The 23,280-nt window shown below is 36.2% G+C and overlaps 1 protein-coding gene and 1 long non-coding RNA gene across 2 annotated transcripts in view; one reads left to right on the forward strand and one right to left on the reverse strand.

Annotated features, from left to right (window-relative positions):
* The window catches only part of LOC120202849 (disease resistance protein RUN1-like), a 62,605-nt gene that overhangs the window by 5,060 nt on the left and 34,265 nt on the right, over positions 1–23,280 (forward strand). The window lies entirely within an intron of this gene.
* On the reverse strand, positions 1,090–22,327 carry LOC120202864. The gene is made up of 3 exons (XR_005523763.1): positions 21,994–22,327; positions 6,509–6,518; positions 1,090–1,100 (listed from the first exon to the last, which is right to left on the reverse strand). It is a non-coding gene; the product is annotated as an uncharacterized LOC120202864 (long non-coding RNA).

Below are 23,280 nucleotides of genomic sequence, written 5' to 3' on the forward strand. Positions count from 1 at the left end.
TTGTGTTAACAAGAATAGGGCAAAGATGACAAGACAACACGTTTTTGTCTGGTTCTCTCCCTTTTAAACTTATAAATTGGATAATGTTGGTTGTTGGGGACGACACTGCTCATACGTGATGAAGAGTTCGGGCCATCTTTAGGAAGGGTGATAACTCGGTTCCTACGTGATGAGGACGGCTGGTTAACTGTGGTTGACACGGCTCCTACGTGATGAAGAGATCTGGTCGGGGAATGACATGGCTCATACGTGATGAAGAGTTCTGGCCATCTAAAGGTGATAACACGGTTCCTACGTGATGAGGACGGCTGGTTATCTATGGTTGACACGGCTCCTACGTGATGAAGAGATCTGGTCGGGGAATGACATGGCTCATACGTGATGAAGACGGCTGGCCATCTTTAGGAGTTATGGTTTCAAGAGAAACCAAATTAAAGATTTGTTTCAAAAGAAACAAACCCAAAGATTTGTTTCAAGAAAAATAAACTCGAAGATGATGTTTTTAAAAGCAACTGTCTCAAAAGAGACAAAATTCGTTTAAAGGGAATTGATCTCAAAGATCAGTGTTTCGAGAGAAACAAACTCAAAGATGTTTTTGTTTCAAGAAAAACATACTCAAAGACTTTGTTTGTTTTGTTTCAAGGGAAACAGATTCAAATGATGGTAAAATTTGTTTCCAAAGAAACAAACTCAAAGATTTTTCTCAAAGAAACTGTCTCGAGAGACACAAAATTTTGTTTCCAAAGAAAGAGATTCAATGATTTTTGATTTTTTTTTTTTTTTTGAAAAGACATTGTCATAAGAGACAAAACTTTATTTTTCAGAAAATGGTATCTTAGTGAGACAAAATTTTGTTTCCAAAGAAATATACTCAAAGATTTTTCTTCAAAAGAAATTGTTTTAAGGGATAAAACATTGTTTCCAGAGAAACAAGCTCAAAGATGATCTTGTTTTAAGAGAAAATGCTTCAATAGAAAATGTTTCAAGGTGGAAACGACTCAAAGATAGTTTTATTTTAAGAGAAACAAACTTAAAGATTTTGTATTTCTAGAAAAAAAAATTGTCTCAAGGGATACAAAATTTGTTTTAATAGAAACAATCTCAAAGATGGGTATTTTCAAAAGAAGTTGTCTCAAGAGACAAAATTTTGTTTCAAAGGAAACAAACTTAAAAAAAAATTTCTCAAAAGAAATTGTCTTTAAGAGATAAAATTTTGTTTCAAAAGAAACAGACTCAAAGATGGATCACATCTTAAGTGAGACCAAATTTGTTTCAAATGAAATAATCTCAAAAGTTAGTTTTTCATTAGAAACTGTCTCAAGAGACAACATTTGTTTTTAAAGAAATAGACTCAAAGATGATTTTGTTAAGAGAAACAAACTCAAAGATTTTCAAAATGAACATATTCAAAGATTTACTTCAAGAGAAACTGTCTCAAGAGATACAAAATTCATTTTAAGAGAAACAGATTCAAAGATTTTTTTCAAAAGAAATTATCTTAAGAGAGACAAAATTTTGTTTCCAAAGAAACAAACTCAAAGATTTTTGTTTCAAAAGAAATTATCTTAAGAGAGACAAAATTTTGTTTCCAAAGAAACAAACTCAAAGATTTTTGTTTCAAAAGAAATTATCTTAAGAGAGACAAAATTTTGTTTCCAAAGAAACAAACTCAAAGATTTTTGTTTCAAAAGAAATTATCTTAAAGATTTTTTTTCACAAAATTGTCTCAAGAGAGACAAAACTTTGTTTCAAAGTAAATAGACTCAAAGATTTTTTTCAAACGAAACAACTCACAGATTTTTATTCCAAAGGAACAAACTCCAAGATTTTTATTCAAAAGGAACAAACTCAAAGATTTTTTTCAAGAGGAACAAACTCAAAGATTTTTCCTCAAAAGAAATTGTCTTTAAGAGATAAAAAAATCGTTTTAAAAGATTCAAATATTGTCGATTTTGTTTATATGGAAATAATCTCAAAGGTGTTTTCAAAAGTGTTTATTTTGTTTCAAATGAAACAATTTCAGGATTTGTTAAAAGGGGAAACTGTCTCGTACGAGACAAATCAGCTTTGAAAATCTCAAGTGATATTAATTTTGCTTTAAGTACAACAACCTTGAAATTTGTATTATGAGAGAAAATGATGTCTCAAGCGAGACGAAATTTGCTTTAAGATATAGTCTCAAATGAGACAAAATTTGTTTTTAGAGAAATTGTCTCAAGCGAGACAAAGTTTGTTTTTGAGAAAACGATCTCAAGTGAGATCAACTTTGTTTAATGTGAAACAAATTCGAAATTTAGATCTCAAAGGGATAAGGTCTCAAGCGAGACGAAATTTGTTTTGAAAGAAACAACAATCTAAGGTGAGATTAATTTTGTTTTTAGTGAATCAAATTCAAAATTTGTATCTCAAAGGAAAAATGTCTCAAACGAGACGCAATTTGTTTTAAAATTCTCAAAATTTGTGGAAAAATGTCTCAATCGAGACACAATTTGTTTTAAAGAGAAAGTTGTCTCAAGCGAGACAAAATAAAATTTGTTTTTAAGAAAACTATCTCTAGTGAGACGCCACTTTATTTATTAATAAGATAATCTCAAGAGCTCATAGTCTGTCTATTGATTCCTGCATGTTGAGGAAACGTCTTCAGAAGATCTGATTGTTGACTTCAGGAAACCAAATATGTGGATTGCATTGTTCTTTCAAGTTGAAAACATCTGGTTATTTCCGAGCTCTTATTTCCTGAAAAGATCAGAATGATGCATTTTTGACTAACTATCTTGGATGTTATGATAGATGTCAATATGAAATTTATTTGATTGATTTTTTATTGAATTTGTCCTCCAGCGAGGAGAAAAATGTCTTTAATACACATGATGATAAATGTTTGATGCAAATTTATGTATCATGTATGTATGTGTATGTATGTATATATGTATGTATGTGTTGATGTATGTTTTCTCAATCTGGAAGGAGAATTGTTGCGAGAGCAGTCTTCACTCTATCATTGATTCAATTTGTCTGTATTTCCACCAATGTGTACTCTTACAAACCTTGACCTGACACCATTTGTTTATTCCATCAAATTTTGCCCTAAAATTTAGCTTCTCTTGCCCCAGCTTCGATCTTGAGCTTCAGATAGATATTTTTTGAATTCCAAGATATGCTTCCAGAGAGATTATCTTGTTTAAAAGTGTTTTTCTTCTTCTTTTATTTTCAAAAGTCTGGCAATATCAATAGTTTTGAAAAATGTTTGAAAATGTTTTTCTTCTTCTTTTATTTTCAAAAGTCTGACAATATCAATAGTTTTGAAAAATGTTTAATCAAAAGATTTGAAAACATTGCCCCTTTTAAGGTTTCACAATTGACAAATCATAGAACAAGAGTTCATTGGATATCAAAGAATTAATTACACTTTTAATCCTCCAATAAATTATAGCTATTTGACAAGTGTCAAGATCAACGCTATCTTTGAGAGATGGTTAAGTAAGGGAGGATAAAAAAGTCTCAAGTGGTTATTTTTGGTCAAAAGTATAGTGTTCTCATTTATTTGATGTTCTCTGATCTGATGGAGTAGCTTCTGTACTCAGTTATTGGAAGTGTGCTCTGACTCCCAACTCGCATGTTCTCATTCATGTTGTGTGATGCCTCATCAAGGGATTTGAGCAATCGTCTCCTATGTAATAATCTTCATATTCGAGCCGCCCTTTCAGGTTTTCAACTCGAATCCTCCTTTGGTTTCAAGACGTTACTCAGAATTTTACGTCTTTAACCCCCCTTTGTTATTTTTCTCTATTATGCATTAAAGATTTTAGAAAACCTTTATAAGTAAAATATTAATCCTGATAGGCGGGGTGAAATATGAGGATAGTCTCTTCCGCTTAGAAATCCATGTATGATTAGAAGGGACTTGTAAGGCACGTAATGTAGGCCATGGTTCAGGGTTATGAAAGAAAGGGATAAAAGGCCCAAACATGTGTTTTAAGGGTATTTGAACCAAGGATCAATTAACTCTGATGCCTTCAATCTTGTCTTGCTCCATTTGAATATGCTCGTATGGGTCCTTTGTCTTCTCTTGATGTTCTATGATCTTCTGGTGAACTAATTCTGGATCAATCTCATAGTTTGAAACTTGATGTGCCATTTGAGTCAGGAGACTCTTTGTCTGTGTTCTTTGTCCTCTTTTTGTTCTTTGCTTTTTCTTTGCTTTTTGCTTTGATTTTTCTCTTTGCTCTTTGTTTTTTCTTTGGTTTGATCTTTGCACTCTGCGTCTGGTTCACCTTTCGGTATCTCATTTGGATCAATTTTCTTCACTCAGATTTCCTTCACATTGCCCCCCAGTGTGGAGGGTGATCCTTGGTTAGGGTTGAATCAAAAGAAAATATCATTCAGGCTCAAAGGGGACACAAGGGATATATTTTCTCCTTTTGTGAAGGGATAAAGAAAGAAAGTCGTTCATCATCTCATACACAGCAGTCCTTGCAGAAGAGGTATCCCCAGGGGGATAGATTTTCAGGATTAATTTTTATTTAAATGAAAACAGTAATTAATGCATGATAGAATTATTTTGAATGAATTCCATTTTTATCTCTTCGCTTCTTGCTCTCAACATGTCTCAATTGCTTATGCTCGTCTTCAGAAAATTGATGCGAGATGCCCCCACACTGTGTCTTCTTTGTAGGAAGGTTTATGTTCAAGTGAACATCTTGTACTCAATGTCTGTAGGTTTTATTGGTAGAAAATGTTGGTTCTACGTCTAAGAAGACGATGATGACTTTATTGGCTCAAAGAAAGGTATGGGTATGACTTTTGTGTCTCAAAAAATAAATACAGTGTTTCAAGGTGGAAAGAATATTTCAAGGTCTCAAAGAGAGGGAATGTTTCAAGGTCGAAAAAAATATTTCAAGGTCTCAAAGAGATAGAATGCCAAAAATTGGTTATTTGGTAGTGACCAGGAATTATTTCGGGTAAAAAAAATCGAGAGATTTTATTTTGGGTTTTAGACAGGATAAAAAAAGGTCTAATCTTGCAATATGTCAAAAATCTATAATTCTTGAAGAATTAAAAGAATATGTAATTCATTCGATATTCAAAGAACTAAAAATTAAAATTTGTTCAATTATTTAACCTTAGAAGGTAGCATCATTTCAGTCATCAAAGATTAAAATATTTAAGCAAATATTGAAGAAAGAACAAAAACGAGTCCAAACAAAACAATCTCTATGGATGCAAGTGGTTGATGCAATGACTTCTCTGGCTTAGTATTAGGATACCCCTGAATAAATCATATTATGGATTTTGTGCTTTAGTGTCTTGCAGTTCTCGGTGGAATGTCTGGAGCTTCTTAGATGGAAATTGTGCACTGGATCAACATCGTAGACCTCAGGGAACGATGACTCTTTTCGAACCATCCTGGAAGACTCAATCGAACAAGCTTCTATCGTGTTGATTTCAGCTTCTTGTTTATATTCTCAATATGGTCACGTGATCAGGATTACTTCCACTGACTTCTCCACAAATTGATCTCATGTTTTTATGAATGATGCATATGAAAATGCTTAAAAATATATATATATATGCAAAATAAAAAAAATGCAAATGCAGATGGAAAAATGTTGACCCCAACGATGAATATCCTAGAATAGTCTTCACCAGAAATAAAAGTTTTCACATTACAAGACAATCCAATTTACAAACATGTCTTCGCTTAGATGGTGAGCCTGGAATGGATCACTGCTTCATATCGGATCTTCGTCCTTAATAATGATGCCCCTCAAGCGCTCTGTAATCTGACTCCGTTAATGCCTCGGTGGTAATGAGGTCGGTGTGTCGCTCTTTGATAACTAGCGATGAAATGATTGTAGATAAGACTCCACTGCTAGATTACTCCTTGAATCAGTGGATCATCATCTCAGTATTGAATGATGCACGATCTTCGAGCTCACTGCTTCGTCTCGGATCTTTGTACTTAGAACCGATGCCCCTCAATGCTCTGTAAACTAACTCCATCAATACCTCGGCTATGCTGAAGTTTGTGCTTCACTCCCTGATGGTTAACGATGGAATAATTGTGGATGAGAATCTACTGCTGGATTACTCCTTAGATCAGTGGATTATCATATCAGTCTCGAATGATGCACGATCTTCGAGAAAATCTCATTCTTGTACTCTGGACTTCTTTTTAGCCCTCGATGCATGTCTGTGTATGCGATCGCTTGATTGAAAACTTTTATCTCTTCTTGTGAAAATTTTCTCTCGAATATCCCCTTACGGATCAACACTTTTGCATTATGATGATGCAATGCAATGCAATGCAAATGACAAAATGACACAAACAAAAGAGAAGAAATAAGTTAGTATACACAAACAAAAGAGAAAAATAAGTTAGTACATGTAAAATAATTGATACAAATAAAAATGTAATTCAGAGATGGATATAACACCTACCCCGTCATGATATCTACCCAAACATGCTTTCAATTAAATAACAATCCTACCCGGACATGCTATCTACCCAAAATGATCTATTTTCAAGAAATTGGTCCTAACTGCATGGTATCTAGTTCGCATGCTTTATCCGGAAAAAAAAAATATTCTACAAATTTAAAAGGTTAAGGTTTAGAATCGTTCCTCCTTCGTGTACACCTATTTTGGGTACCTACTAACGGACAAAGGTTCGGTACGACTATACCTAGGGTGATCGTTCGACGATTCACTATATGCTTGGTTTCGGCTCTAACGGAAAAAAGGGACTCGAATTGTCCTTGATGTCGGTGCCCCCTTGGGCTGCCAGACCCTCGATCCTCACCCATTACAGGTTTCAAACGGAACGAGTTCAATTCGAGGGGATTCACTGTCTTATACCCGTACGAGGAATAAATCCCTACGAAGGTATAAGGTATGTATCCCATGGGTTATTTGCTAAAACTCATACGAAGAATAAATTCTTACGAGAGTGAAGCATTCACCCCAACTAATTTGGATCGAAGCTCGTGTCTAAGCTTATGTTATGCCAATGCGAGTGATGTGTGTGAGGAGGAACATACCTACCTTCGACCCAAAAGGAAAACAAAACAAGGAAAAATGATAAAATCCTGACAAAGCTGAAAGCCAAAAATAAAATGTTAGTATGACAAAAAACGAAGCAATTAAAATTTCAATAAACGGATCATAAATTAACTAAAAACTAGAAATCATAATTTCCACCAAGATGACAATATGTAAACGACATACAGCCTGACTCTCAAAAAAAAGAGTCCCCAGCGGAGTCGCCAAGCTGTCATAACCATTTTTTTTGTAAAATAATTAAATATTATTTTAAAAACGATTATGACTTTAATTTAGAAAAATTGGGGAATTTGGAATTAATTTGAATTAAATTGAAAATAGAGTCGCCATCGACCTTTGGGTTAGGTAGGTCAAATACCTAAAAACGTCTTTTAACAATTTTAAGAAAAATCATTTTTTAAGACAAAATTAAGTCTGCGTCACCAAAGATTCGATTAAATGGATTCGGGAGTCGGTTACGTGTGGGGAAGGAATAACACCCCACAACGCCCAAAAACTGGTACTGTGTCGCTTACACATTGTCGTAAATGATGGAAATGATAAATCGAATATAAAATTAACCTATGATCCATTTATTGAGATTTATTTAATTTGCCTCGAATTATTTAAAGAAAATCCTTTAACTCAATCAGAAATCTTGAAATTTGCAATCCTCCGTCGGGAAAGCTATTTCAACTATTTCTCATTCGTAAAAGAATATTCTACCATTGATTATGTTAAAAATACAAATCGAATATAATTAAAAACAATGTTTACATACGAATAAATTGATTAACTAAAAACGTGAATTGAATACAAATTAAAAATTTTGAAATTTACATTCACATAAAATAAAGTAAATTGTCATTTAAAATAACACACATTGCATCGTTTGAATAAATTAATTAGTAAAATATACTCGACTTGTTGCAAGTTCCTATGTCGTTAAAATGCCGTATCGGATCGTACCACTTCGACCAAGTGGTACTTTCCACGCCCATTCTACGCATACGTGTTCTTGAAAATATAATCGAATATTTCTTACATAGATAAAGATATAATGAAAATAAATGTAATTGGAAATACAAAATAAAATATTTGCATTAAATGAAATTGAAAACATTATTTACATAATCCAAATAATTAACTAATGAGTAAAATACACATCCATACATAAATGTCTAAAAATAAATTAGTAAATATTACAAACCAAAATAAATATAAAACATTTAAGGGGCTAAAATAATATAAACAGAAACTTAGGAGGCTAAACAGCAAAAAACAGAAAGTTAATGGACCAAAATAGCACTAACCGAAATTTAAAGGACTAAATAGAAAATAAAAATAATTTAGAGCCCATATCACAAACATTAAACAATCAAATACTAGAAGTGAAAATAACCCAAAAGTAAAGCTTATGACTAAATTGAAATTTCACAGAAACATGGAGGATCAAAAGGTAATTAAATAAAATGTCAGACAGTGACCAAAATAGAACATTTGCAAATATGATGGCTAAATTCAAACGTCCACAAAATATCACAACACAAGAACTTAGGACTAAAATGAAACTATTACAAACATAATGTCCAAAATTCATCATAACAAAAATATCGTAATCATACAATTATAGGACTAAAATATAAGTTCTAAAAATGAATGCTCGAAATCGAAATAAAATAAATTTCATTCACTGACTATATAATGCGGTTACAAAGGATAAGGGACCAAAAGTGAGGTTTACCCCTTAATATGAAAACACGGAAACCCCTTTGGCTTAAACGACGCCGTTCTGGTCCGCGCATAAATGACCAAAATCAGGCCAAAATTCAGTCTATGCCTCATTTCTTTCATTGCTTAAAAACAGAGAGAGGGAGAGAGAGAAAACTCTCTCAACCTTCTCACCGGAGAAGAGATTTGTCCACCGCCGGCTACGCCCGCGGCGGTGCTCGCGGCGGTGAACGGTGGCCGGAGATGGAGAAAACCCTCCAAAACCTTCCTCTCTTCACTCTCCACCTAGATCCCCAACTATCTCGACCTAAAGGTAACCCTAGCTCTCTAAATCTGAGAGTTTTACCTTCGAAAGTTTTGACAACCGACGACTGTCGGGCTTCTCGACCTCCAAACCGTGGTGAGATCCTCTCCTCTTCTCTCTTTTTTCTTTTTTATGCTTTGATTTTTTTCTTTTCTTCTGTTTCGTTTTTTTTTTAAAAAAAAAACCGAATGCCCCTTCACTTTGGTTCTATATCTTTCTTTATCCTCTGCCTCCGATTGCTGATGGCTGTCCTTGCATGTTTTATATGATTTTCTTACTGCCATCGAGAAAGAAATAGGGTATGAATACCCTATTTCGGCTAGATTGATAACCCCCGATTGCCTCGGGATTTCTAGTCGTTCTTTATATTTTCATTCCTTATTTTTATCTGCTTTTTCTGATTGATTTGGTACTTGATGGATATACATTACTGTGGGCGATGGACGTGGCTTGAGAGGGCTCGACAGTGGCTTGACAGCAATCGATGACGGCTCACGTGACTCGGGAAATTGGAAGGCCAATAAGCGGCGGCAGCTGAACTGGAAGAAAATTAGGGTTGAAACCCTAATCTGGACTATTTGGACCGTTGGATCAAATCTGATCCAACGGTCATGGAGAGATGCGGCTGAAACAAAAGGGTAAAACCCTAATTTATTTGGGTTGTCCAAATGGGCTTGGGTTGACTGCTGGACTTGTAACCGGGTTGGGTCCAATATTGGGCTTCAAGTGTTGTCTTTGTGGGCTCCGGGAATTGGCCTGCAAAATGCAAACATATATTAAATAATAATAATAATAATAATATAGTTAATAATAATAATAATAATATTAAAATTAAATATAAAAGACCCGGACAAAAACGGGTGTCTACAATATCCTTTAAGATTCTTACCTCCAAGCTTCCAACCAGACAACCTGGTTGCACTTCTTCTACCATACAGTCGCATTGAACAACTATGGAGGGGAAATATAGTAAGAACTAATTCATATGATCATTGTTTTTTAACTTATTTTAGGAATATTAACTAAATCTTCTCTAATTTATTATTATTTTCAGCAGCCCCTGTATAAGTTGAAAGTGCTCAACCTCAAAGGGTCCGAAAACCTGATCAAGACACCGGACTTTACAACAGCCCCAAATCTGGAAATTTTGATATTGGAAGGTTGTTCAAGAATAGTAGATGTTCATCCATCAGTCGGAGTTCTTTCGAGGCTTAAACTTTTGAATTTAAGAAGCTGCACAAGTCTTAGGAATCTTCCAACCAAAATTGGAATAGAATCTCTTGAAACATTAATCCTAAAAGATTGTAGAAACCTTATTAGTCTCCCAAGGAGCATAGGTGGGTGTAAATGTCTAAAAACTCTCGATCTTTCTGGCTGTTATAAAGTTGAAAATTTGCCAGAGAATTTGCAGCAAGTAGAGTTGTTGGAAGAGCTCGACTTAAGTGAAACAGCCATAGCAAAACCACCATCCTTCATTTTTCAACTTAAAAATCTTAAAGTTTTGTCATTGAATAGGCTCAAGGGACCATCATCTAAGATAGCACCAAATCTAGCTTCTCTTTTCCAGCTATTCCAAAGGATAGAGTCTGTGCCTCTGATGTTACATTCATTGTCAGGTTTGAGATCATTAAGAGAGCTGAAACTAAGGAACTGCAATTTACATGATGGAGATATTCCTAGTGATATTTCTTGTTTATCCTCTCTGGAAAAACTTGACCTTGGCGGAAACAGTTTCATCAGCATACCTGTGATTGGTACTGGACTTTCCAGGCTTCAATATCTTGGATTGTCAAATTGCAGGGAGCTTAAATCGTTTCCTAAACCTGGTGCTTCTCGAGAACTATTTGCAGCTCCATCAAAGGATTGGATACAGTTTTCTAGCCTTCACTGCTACAGATTGGCTGAGAATATCAATGCATTAACAATGCTGAAAACCCGTCTTAAGGTCGATTTATCATTCTTTCGTATTTACAGAATCTCGTTTTTAAGAATTATATTCTTAGTTACCAAGCAACATAAGTTTTATTTTGCAGAATATTGCACATTTAAAAAAAAGTTTTGATGGTGTTGCACCAGGAGGTGAAATACCAAAATGGTTCAGCCATCAAACAGTTGACTCTTCAATCAAGATACCACTGCCTAACAATATTCAGAATGATAGTCAATGGATCGGAGTTGCTTTCTGCTGCATTTTTGTCAACGATGATGCTTCAAGGGATGAGGAACTCACATGTGAAGCTGTTATCCATCATAGGAATTCCAGAAAAGATGGTTCTGATGGATCTGTTTGTCGAAGTAGAAATCCTCGAAGTGTCACAGGGTGCGCCTGGATTTTTTCTGAAAAATACAACCAGCCCATAATAAAGGATCACATTTATTTCTGTTATTTTTCGCGTGAGAAATTATATCCATTTTCCTTGGAGGATAAATGTGGTGAAAGTGAAACCGAGAATTCATCATCGGATTGGTCAAATAAAGAATTCGGTGAACTTCAGTTATCAGTCAAATCCGATGATTGTCACCCAAGTGTTAAGGTGAAGAAATGTGGGATTCGAATAGTGTATGAGAAAGATTTGGAAGGTACCAATGAAGACTCCGGTGTAAGTGGATCAATAGCTAATGATCCCCTTATAAAGCGAAAACGTAATGTTTACGAAGAGACAGAGGCCGGGTCACAACCAGAAAGGATGGAAAAGTTTTTCAATTTTATGACGGGACGACCGGGGAAGAAGCATTAGTTAGGGTCAATCCCATCCAGACATTTTCAATATTTTAGGATATATATATTTTTAAAATTAGTTACCTTTTATGTAATTATCAAAATTTTACCTTTTTTTAATTTTTATTTTGGTACTTTTGGATGACGAAGGTCGTATGAGGTGCCGTAGGGGTGTGCAAAATTACTCGACCCGGTTGACCCGACCCGCCGACCCGTCGACCCGGATCTAAAAAAACCGGATAATTCTCTTAAAAAAAATTACCCGGCCGGGTCGGGTACCCGGCCCGACATTTCCCGGGTCGGGCCCGGGTCACAAAATCTAGTTTTTTCGGGTACCCGGTTACCCGAGTACCCGATTAGTTTTTATTTTTTTTTTATTTTTTTATATATAATTATATAAAATATAATGAATTATTTATATTATGGATTATTATATTTTATATTTCGAACTTTTAAATTTTATGTTCGGATATTAGAGTATGTAATTCGAAGTTTCGAACATTTAAATTTGTGTATATATTTTTTTAAATTAATAATTTGAAAATAAAAAATTAAAAACTGGGTATCGGGTACCCGATTACCGGGTACCCGCAAAATCCGGGTACCCGTAACATTCGGGTCGGGACACGGGCTGAAAAATCGTCGACCCGAAAGTTCCGGGTACCCGGATTTGCACACCCCTATGAGGTGGATGGTGTATATTGAGATTCGAGAAGTTTGAAACTTTTAAGGAGATTTCATGACTTTTTTGAGAAACTCGAGAATCTAATATGATTAATTTGGAGTTCACCAATCATCGTGTATACGACAACCGATGATAGTCAATATGGTAACGCATGATTTGGTTGTAACAATCAATTAATTGGATGACTTAATTGTGACAATCAATTAATCGAGTATCTTAATTGTAAAATACTTGATATTTTAACTAGTGCGAATATCATGTTCGAACCTGAGACCTCTGTGAGTGACAAGTATCCTTTTAACTACTGAAGTCACTTGATTCATGTCATTGATTTTTATTGGGTGTGAGTCTATATCTTCTCAGCTAGTGATTTTGGGGTTAAAATGCAAACGGGAGTAAAGATTTTGGGTTATTTTTAAAAAATTAATTTTATATAAAAAATATTATAAATTTCCTTTCTATATAAATAAATTTCAAAGCATATTATTTATTTGATAGGGTGAATATAAGGTAGTATATATTCAAAATGTCTCAACAATGCTTATACCCTTGACCACTGAAGTCGCTTGGTTCGTACATTTAAAAAAGTTAATTGTATTACACATCCTCAAATTATAACCTTTATTTTAAATTGATTTCCAAATTTTTAAATACTTTAATTTCATCCCTAAACTATGCCTATCATTTTAAATTAGTCCTTAAAATTTTGAATATTCCAATTTCATTTTCAAACTCTAACCCTCATTCTAAATTGGTCCCCGACCTTTAAATATTCAATATCATCTCAAACTATTGGTATACGTTAATCACATCCCATGCTAATAAAATTAATTTCATATTTGAAAAAAATAGGTTAAATTATGATTAAAATTAATTACATATTTGGATGAATTTGGGAATGAAATTAGAAGATCTAAAAGTTTGAGGACCGGTTTAGAATGATGGTCATAATTTGTGGATGACATTCATGATGCTTACGAGCCGGATGAAGGCCTAGTTCCAGTTTGCTTCCATGCGGTTGTCTCTGCTTTTCCTTCCCTGACCTTTTCTATGCAGTTTGAGTTTTCGCTCCTCCACTTTACAGTAGAGCAACTTTAGTTCCAACATGAGAGCTAGAAATATTCTAAGCAATTGGAATATTTAAAAATTTGATGACTAATTTAGAATGAGAATCATAATTTAAAGATTAAATTGAAATATTTAAAAGTTTAAAAATCAATTTAAACCGAGAATTATAATTTAAGACACGTGATACAAATAATTCAATTTAGAAAGATTATCGTTAATAAGTAAGGTAAGTTTTTCCTTCTATAATAAGATAATGGTTTTTTATTCTAAACTATGTTTGAGGATTGTTTCAATCATTTAACTTTTAAAAGTTATGAAAGAGATTAAATTCGTTAAATCATTACTAAATGATGACTATAAAATTATAATAATTGTAAATTTTCGATATTTCATAATAATTTAATAAAATTTAATAACTATTTTGAAAGTTAAATAACCCAAAAAGATCATGTACGTATAGTTCAGTGACCTATGATATATTTTACCCAATAATAATGAAATGAAAAGAAAGTAGCGGTAACGCTCTAAAAAGGCGCGTAAGGTAACGTAACCTGGCTGTTATTATTGTTACATTCCTTACCATTGAACGTCCCATGCAAGAAAACACCCTGGACTTTCTCTTCGTTATTCACAGTCTCCAAGTAACGCAAAAGAAATCAAATTCGAAAATCGTAACGCTGTTTTCTAGAAAAGTCTCAATTTTTCCACTGGAAACCATTGGCTTTCGATTTTGAAATTCAGTGAATCATTGCTGAGGTAATAGCTCCGGGAGGAGGATCAATGGCGGTTCCAACGGCGGTGACGTTAATGGCGTCGATGGTTTCGTTGTACGTCGGGGATTTGCATCCCGATATCACTGACGGGACACTCTTCGATGCTTTCAATTCGTTCAAAGGAATATCCTCTGTTCGTGTTTGTAGAGATTCATCCACGTGAAGGTCTCTTTGTTATGGCTATCTTAACTTCAGTTCTCTTGAGGATGGTGCGTAAGATTTTTTTTTAAATAATTTTTTCAATATATTCACTGCTTTTCGTTTGATTTCTGTTTCATGTTTGATCTTCCAATATGTTCTGAGAGTGTTCGACAAAAGTAATTTAAGAAAATTCAGTCCTTTTGAGTTAACTTTTATGTATGTTCATGTTTCTCTTCTATTATATGACCAGCACATTATGCAATGGAGAAGATGAATCACAGTTCGATTCATGGGAAAATGATTAGGGTGGCATGGTCACTTCGAGATCCTGATGCAAGAAAGAGTGGAGTTAGAAACGTGTTTGTCAAGGTACAAAAAAACCCTTTTTGTTCTTTTAACTGATATAATCTGAAATCCATTGGATTTATTGTATTATTCTTTTCAGAATCTAAGTGAATCAATCGATTGTGTGGGGTTGCAAGAGTTGTTTCAGAGGTTTGGGAATGTAATATCCTGCAAAGTTGCAACATTTGAGGATGGGAAAAGCAAAGGTTATGGATTTGTTCATTTTGAATCTGCAACTGCTGTGTTGAAAAAAATTCAAAGCAGCACATGGGCTGCAAAATTAGTAGCAGCCGGCGGCTGCTTGAAAAAAAAATAACAGGGGGCTGAATTTTTTATTATTTTGTAATAGGGATAATTACAAAATTGAGTCATTAAACTTTAGGGTATTTACAAAGATTAGTCCCTAAATTTTAACTATAAATACCCTAGCTCATTTAGCTTCAAAATCATCCCAAAATCTTCTAGTTCTCTCTAAAGTGTATTCTGTAAACATCTGTAAATTTTCTCTTTAGTAAAAGATCTGCAGCAGTCCAGAGACGTAAGCACAATTGGCTGAACTCCGTTATCAATTTTTCGGGTATTATTTTTCCGCTTTTATTTCGTATTCTCACTAATCTGGTTATAGGGAAATTACTTGTTTACTCGTTTATTTCCCAACAACTGGTAATCAGAACTTTTGGTTGTGAATTCTGTCAATTTTTTGCGAGGTTACTATTCGGGTTACTATTCACGTGAATAGTGAATTTCGTGAATAGTGAAATTCGGTCGGCGATACGAGTTTATCGACGGAGGTGTTATAATACACGGTGGTTCGCACAAATTGTCAAAAACGATCTGAAATAGACAGATTCGAGTGGGAGCGATGGCTGCAGACGAAGGGAAGGTGAAAATTGAAAAGTTCGATGGTGCGGACTTTGGCTTTCGGAAGATGCAGATCGAAGATTTTCTGTACCAGAAAAATCTATATCAACCCCTCTCAGGAAAACAACCAGAGGGCATGAAGAATGAAGACTGGGCTCTTCTCGACCGAAAAGCCCTCGAAGTTATTCGACTGACGTTATCCCGCAATGTTGCTTTCAACATAGCAAAGGAAAAGACCACGGCGGGTCTTATGGCGGCTCTCTCCAGTATGTATGAGAAGCCATCAGCCTTAAACAAAGTTCATTTGATGAGGCGATTATTCAATTTGTGGATGACGGAAGGGGCATCGGTGGCACAACACCTAAATGAACTCAACACAATCACAACCTAGTTGAGTTCAGTGGAAATTGAATTCGATGATGAAGTTTGAGCTTTAATTCTCTTATCTTTACCAGACAGTTGGAATGCTACTGTTACAGCAGTCAGCAGTTCGTCGGGAAACAGCAAATTAAAATTCGACGATGTTCGGGATCTGGTACTGAGCGAAGAAATTCGACGGAGAGAATCGGGTGAAGCATCAACCTCCTCAGCCTTGCACACGCAGTCCAGAGGGAGAACTTCAGAAAGGAATTCAAATCGTAGCATATCGAAATCCAGAAGGAGAAAATCAAGAACAAGAAATAAAGATTTTACCTGTTATAATTACGGCAAGAAGGGTCACTTCAAAAGAGATTGCCGAGCACCGAAGAAAAATACCGGCGCACAGGAATCTGCCAACATGACGGATGAGACAGGTGATGCCATGATTTTAAGCGTCAACAGTCTGATTGAATCATGGATTTTGGATTCAGGGGCATCTTTCAACTCCACGCCATGCCAAGAAATCATGGAGAACTATGTCAGTGGTGATTTTAGGAAGGTTCATCTTGCTGATGATGAAACCTTGAAGATCGTCGGAAAAGGAGACATCCGACTAAAGATGCCAAACCAGACCACCTGGAAGCTGACAGGAGTGAGACATATTCCTGGCCTCAAAAGAAATCTGATTTCTATTGGACAACTTGATGGAGAAGGATATAGTACAACATTTTCAGGCTGTGAATGGAAGATTACCAAAGGAGCACTCGTCATTGCTCGTGGTAAGAAGACTGGTACTCTCCATGTAACCTCAAACTTAGAGAATATCATTGCAGTAGCAGATGCTGATGGAAAATCAAACCTATAGCACCAAAGGCTTGGCCATATGAGCGAGAAAAGAATGAAGATACTTCTGTCAAAAGGGAAGCTACCGGATCTAAAGAATGTAGATGTCGGACTATGCGAGGATTGCATCTTTGGCAAACAAAAGAAAGTCAGCTTTACAAAGATTGGCAAGACTCCCAAGGCAGAAAGGTTAGAATTGGTTCATACTGATGTATGGGGACCATCCCCAGTTCCATCTCTTGCAGGCTCATTATATTATGTCACCTTCATCAATGATTCAACAAGGAAGGTATGGGTTTATTTTCTGAAGAAGAAATCAGAAGTCTTCGATACCTTCAGAAAATGGAAGGCCATGGTGGAAAATGAGACTGGTTTGAAAGTCAAGCGATTGAGGTCTGACAATGGAGGAGAGTACAGAGATAATAGATTCAGAGATTTCTGCGCAAATAATGGGATCAAGATGGAGACAACAGTTCCCATAACACCGCAGCAGAATGGCGTAGCAGAGCGCATGAACAGAACTCTGAATGAACGTGCCAGAAGCATGAGAATACATGCCGGATTACCCAAATTTCTATGGGCTGAAGCGATCAACACTGCAGCTTACCTGATCAACCGTGGGCCCTCAGTTCCTTTGGATGGCGGAATACCAGAGGAAGCTTGGAGCAAGAAAGAAATAAACATTTCACACTTAAGAGTGTTTGGTTGTATTTCTTATGTACACATAAACTCTGCTGAAAGAAGTAAACTTGATGCTAAGTCCAACAAATGTGTCTTTGTTGGTTACGGTGGTGATGAGTTCGGTTACCGGTTTTGGGACTACGAAAATCGAAAGATCATCAGAAGCAGAGACATCATTTTCAAAGAAAATGTGATGTACAAAGACAGGTCAACCGCAGAATCAAATAATACCGAAGCTGAAACAAAGGAATTTGCTGAGTTCGAGGAGATTTCTGGAAATGATGTTCAGATCAGTCCTGAAGCAGTTCAAGAGGAAGAACCAGGCACACCAGAACTGAGACGCTCCTCCAGAATTCCTAAACCAACCCAACGGTATTAGCCTTCTTTGCACTACTTGTTGCTGACTGACAATGGTGAACCAGAGTGCTATGATGAAGCAATGCAAGTGGAGGATTCAGTCAAGTGGGAGTCTTCCATGAAAGATGAGATGGACTCGCTTATGTCAAATCAGACATGGGAATTAGCTGAATTACCACCAGGCAAGAAAGCGCTCCACAACAAGTGGATTTACATGATCAAAGAAGAGCACGATGGGAGCAAACGCTACAAAGCAAGATTGGTAGTCAAAGGTTTTCAGCAAAAAGAAGGTATTGACTACAATGAAATTTTCTCTCCAGTCGTAAAACTGTCTACAATCGGACTGGTGTTGAAAATTGTAGCTGTAGAGAATTTACATCTTGAGCAGTTATATGTAAAGACAACTTTCCTTCATGGTGATTTGGAGGAAGAAATCTATATGAGGCAGCCAGAAGGCTTCATAGAGGCAGACAAGAAAAACCTGGTATGCAGGTTGAAGAAGAGCTTGTATGGTCTAAAACAAGCTCCTAGACAGCGGTACAAAAAGTTCGTTAGTTTCATGGGTAGCAGTGGTTTTACCAGATGCCAAGCAGATCATTGTTGCTACATAAAGAGGTTCGACAATAACTTCATTATTTTATTGTTGTACGTTGATGACATGCTCGTTGCAGGCTCAAACATGCAAGAGATTATACACTTGAAGCAAAAATTGTCGAAGCTGTTTGCTATGAGGATCAAGAGAGACACAAAGTCGGGGACTTTGATGTTATCACAGGCTGAGTACATCAACAAAGTACTCTCCAGGTTCAACATGCAAGATGCTAAACCAGTAAGTACACCTTTAGGTGTTCATTTCAGACTCTCCAAAGACCAATCACCAAAGACGGAGGAAGAACGTGCACACATGGTGAAGGTGTCGTATGCCTCAGCAATTGGAAGTCTGATGTATGCCATGGTTTGTACCAGACCAGATATTGCTCATGCAGTGGGAGCTGTTAGCAGGTACATGAATAATCCGGGCAAGATACACTGGGAAGCAGTCAAATGGATCCTCAGATATCTACGAGGTACCACAAACAAAGCACTTTGTTTCAAAGGTGGAGATACAATACCGACAGGCTATGTGAATCTAAGTGAATCAACCGATAGTGTGGGGTTGCAAGAGTTGTCTCAGAGGTTTGGGAATGTAATATCCTGCAAAGTTGCAACATTTGAGGATGGGAAAAGCAAAGGTTATGGATTTGTTCAATTTGAATCTGAAGAATCTGCAACTGCTGCTATCGAGAAGCTTGATAACAACATGATTTGTGATAAAAAAGTGTAATATGAATTTTCCTTTAAAATATTTTCGTTCCACTTATCTGCTAATGGAATGAATGGTTTCAGAAGTTTAATTCTAGTCTTTTTGGTCCCAGATTTGTTGGGAAATTCATGAAAAAGTGTGACAGGATTTTGCCAAGTCCTGATGTTAAATATACAAATATGTATATTTTGCCAGGGAAAATTGCCTCCCTGGCTGTAACAAGGGATGAAAATGGTGCCTCGAGAGGTTTCGACTTTGTGAACTTCGAATGTCCCGATGATGCCAAGCGGGCAATGGAGTCAATGAAAGGATCAAAACTTGGTAGGCTTTCTTTTACTATGTTTTACCAACTCTTCGTTTTATGCATATCCGGGTCTCGTGCATACTCGAGTTTAAGTAGCATAGTTCTAACACTCTTTGCCTTCATTGATGGCATAATTCAATCCAAGTGAGGCCTAACACACTGAGTTTGATGTATGGTTGTATGCTTGTATTCATTAGGTTCAAAGGTTCTATATGTAGCAAGGGAACAAAAGAAAGCGGAACGCGAACAAATATTGCGTAATCAGTACGAGGAACGACGGAAGGAGCAGATCATGAAATACAATCACCACTTCTGTAGATGGCAGAGCACCTTCAAATCAGAATCTAGGAATCTTCAACGCGACCAATATGGTAACTTCTCGAACCATCCTGTTGCAGTTGAGTTCGACACTTTTCAAGATTTTGAGTTTCGAGACATGGACAACAGCCATATCGGTATTGACATAAACAGCTTGCACTCAAATGCTTCAGTCTCTGCCAGTTACTACACCCAAGGTGGTTCCACAAAGCAAAATCTTACTCCCAAGAGTGGGAAACTAATCCAAGCTTGGATTGATTACGATTCAGTTGAGAACATCATGAATGTAACGATTGCACCCACATCTAAAAGACCATCTCCCCTCGTCTTTTCATGTAGATCTCTCGCCGTTTCTTCTCGAGTTTATGTATGTTGGTTTCTCAGCCAGCTCTCATTATATGAACAAATTGCGATTCATAGGGATGTTAAGGCTAGTAATGTATTATTAGATGATGAGTTGAATGCAAGGCTAGGAGATTTCAGCCTTGCAAGATTGTATGAACATGGTTCAAATCCAGGGACAAGTCGAATTGTAGGGACAATGGGATATATAGCACCGGATCTGCCCAAGACAAGAAAGGCCACAACAAGGTCCAATGCCTATGCTTTTGGTGCACTCTTGCTCGAGGTTGCTTATGGGCGCAGGCCTATTGATCTTAAAGCATTACCCGAGGAATTAGTGTTGGTTGACTGGGTATGGGAGAAGATTAGGCAAGGGAGGGTCCTTGATGTGGTAGACACTAGGCTCAATGGCCAATATGATGAAGGTGAGGTGATAATGGTGCTTAAGTTAGGCCTAATTTGTTCAAATGACGTGCCTGCGGTACGACCAAGCATGAGGAAGTTAGTAAGGTATCTTGATGGAGAGGTTGACTTACCAGAAAATTCGACGCCACCAGCTGCATTTCATGGGGGCGCAGAGGGATTTGACGCCTTTGTTGCTTTTGTTCTCGTCCTCATCCTCATCCCCATCATTGGATAATATGATTTCATATCCATTCTTGGAAAATGGTAATGCCGGTAGTAGCTAGCTTCGCTTCTATTTCAAGCTCTCCACTTCCTGAGGACAAACTATATACCGTATTGTGTTTGAGACTTTGAGCTTGTATTATATGCAAAACTGTGCAAAAACCTATTCAAAGGGAATAAAAGAAAGCGATTTCTCTCACGAACATGATGTTTCAATGATATTTTTTCTGATCTAATATTTTTGGCCAAATATATTCAATCATAATTCAAAGAAAAATATAAATTCAATTAAAATCAAATCATTAGAATCATTTCTAATTTTCTCAAATGTGTATTCAATGGCCCCAATGCAATCATAAGTTCTTGTTGCCCTAGGAGGAGGAGGAGGATGCTGATGGTGGTGACATTTTCTTTTATGATTTCTACACAGTGAGTTGTGAAGTAGATTCGAAATTTAAGTGCAAATTTGATTTGAATTTCAACCATTTTGAAGGTTTTAATTATGTTTTTTCAGCTGTAGGTATTGGTTGATCATGGCTTGAACTGAAGTTACTTCCTTAGGCTTGTAAAGTTATTATCAATTCCTCTGGCTGCAATTACTCAGATGACTTTGGAAATCAAAGTTTACCTTCTTCTCCATAAAGAAATGTGGGACTTCATAATTAATGTTTAATTGACAAGTCTCCCTCTATCATTTTTCTTATACAAGAAATTAATGTTCTCTTAATATATATAGATTGATTGATGTGAAACGTAGAAAGTGGTGGGAAGTAGAGCAAGTATGACATGACTCGGTTATGGAAACAAAAATATCAATCATAGAAGCTAGCCCCGAGTATACGCATTGAACTAAAGCGTGGAAAATGCAAATCATAGCCAGTAGACACATGCCTTTGAAAGAAAACTTGGACCAATTGACGGGAGATAGAATAGGATAATATCAGAGTTTGAGAACTATTATTTTTTGTTGATGAACAAAGCCTTCTCAAATACAAATCAATCTCAAATCCATAACCCCAAAATTTTCCTTCTCATTGTTCATCATATCATTGTTACCTTCAACTTTATCATGTATTTCTAGAAAGAAATACGATGTTTTTTTGAGTTTTAGAGGTGAAGATACCCACAAAAACTTCACAGATAATCTCGATGATGCTCTAAATCGAAGTGGAATTATCAGTTTCAGGGACGATTCAAAGATGGATGCCGGTGAAGAGATCGCACCACAACTCTTCCGAGCCATTCAACAATCGTGGTGCTCGGTAATTGTTTTTTCAGGAACCTATGCCTTTTCAAGTTGGTGCTTGGAGGAGCTTACTGAGATTGTTAAACAAAGAAACGAGAAAGGACATAAAGTGTTTCCAATTTTCTACGACGTGAATCCATCTGATTTAAGAAAACAGAAAGAAAATGTTGAAGAAGCATTTGCCAAACATGCAGAGAGATACAAGGAAGATAAAGAAAAGATTCTAAGGTGGCGAACTGCTTTGACTCAAGTGGCTAACATCAAAGGATGGCATTTAAATGACAGGTAAACCATTCTTTTCTTTCCTGTTTTCTTGTTTAATTACTTTAATAATTATAAAAATGAACTGAATTTTATTTCTTTGTAGGCATGAATCAGAGTTTATCGGAGATATTGTTAGAAAAATATCAGCAAAATTATGTCAGACATATCCAATTGTTCATGATGAGTTGGTTGGAATTAGTTCACGCTTGGAGGAGTTGCATTCCAAAATAGAGATTGGGGAAGATGACATCCGCATCATAGGAATTTGCGGAATGGGTGGCATCGGTAAAACAACTCTCGCAAGAGTTGTATATGACCAAATGTCATCTCATTTTGAAGGTAAATGCTTCATTGCTGACGTTCGAGAAGTTTCAGACAAATTTGGACTCGTTTCTCTACAGAAACAACTTCTTTTCCAGATCTTGTCTGGTGAAGTCTTCGAAATTTTCAATGTTCATGAAGGGAATGCCATAATTAGCCGCAGATTATCTAACAAAAAGGTCCTTGTTGTGGTCGATGATGTGGATAATTTACAGCACTTGAAATGCTTGATCGGAAGGCATGATTGGTTCGGTTTAGGGAGTAGAATCATTATAACAACAAGAGATGAACACTTGCTCCAATCTTACCGAGTTGATGATGTGTATAAGCCTTCAACATTGAATGACAGCGAGGCACTTCAACTTCTCAGTTTGAAAGCTTTTGATAGTGAGACAGCACCAAATGATGTTTTCATTGAGCTTTCTGAACATGTTGCAAAATATGCCAGTGGTCTCCCCTTAGCTCTTGAAGTCTTGGGTTCTTTTTTGTGCGGTAGAGATGTAGCTCAATGGAGAAGTGCAATCCAAAGACTTGAAAAGGATTCTAACAAAGAGATTATTGACAGACTTCGAATTAGCTTTGATGGATTGGAAGAAATGGAGAAGAACATATTTCTAGATATAGCATGCTTCTTCAATGGGGACGA

This window comes from Hibiscus syriacus, unplaced genomic scaffold (genome assembly GCF_006381635.1).
Source record: "Hibiscus syriacus cultivar Baekdansim isolate YM2019G1 unplaced genomic scaffold, ASM638163v2 tig00009009_pilon, whole genome shotgun sequence".
Taxonomy (NCBI): Eukaryota; Viridiplantae; Streptophyta; class Magnoliopsida; order Malvales; family Malvaceae; genus Hibiscus; species Hibiscus syriacus.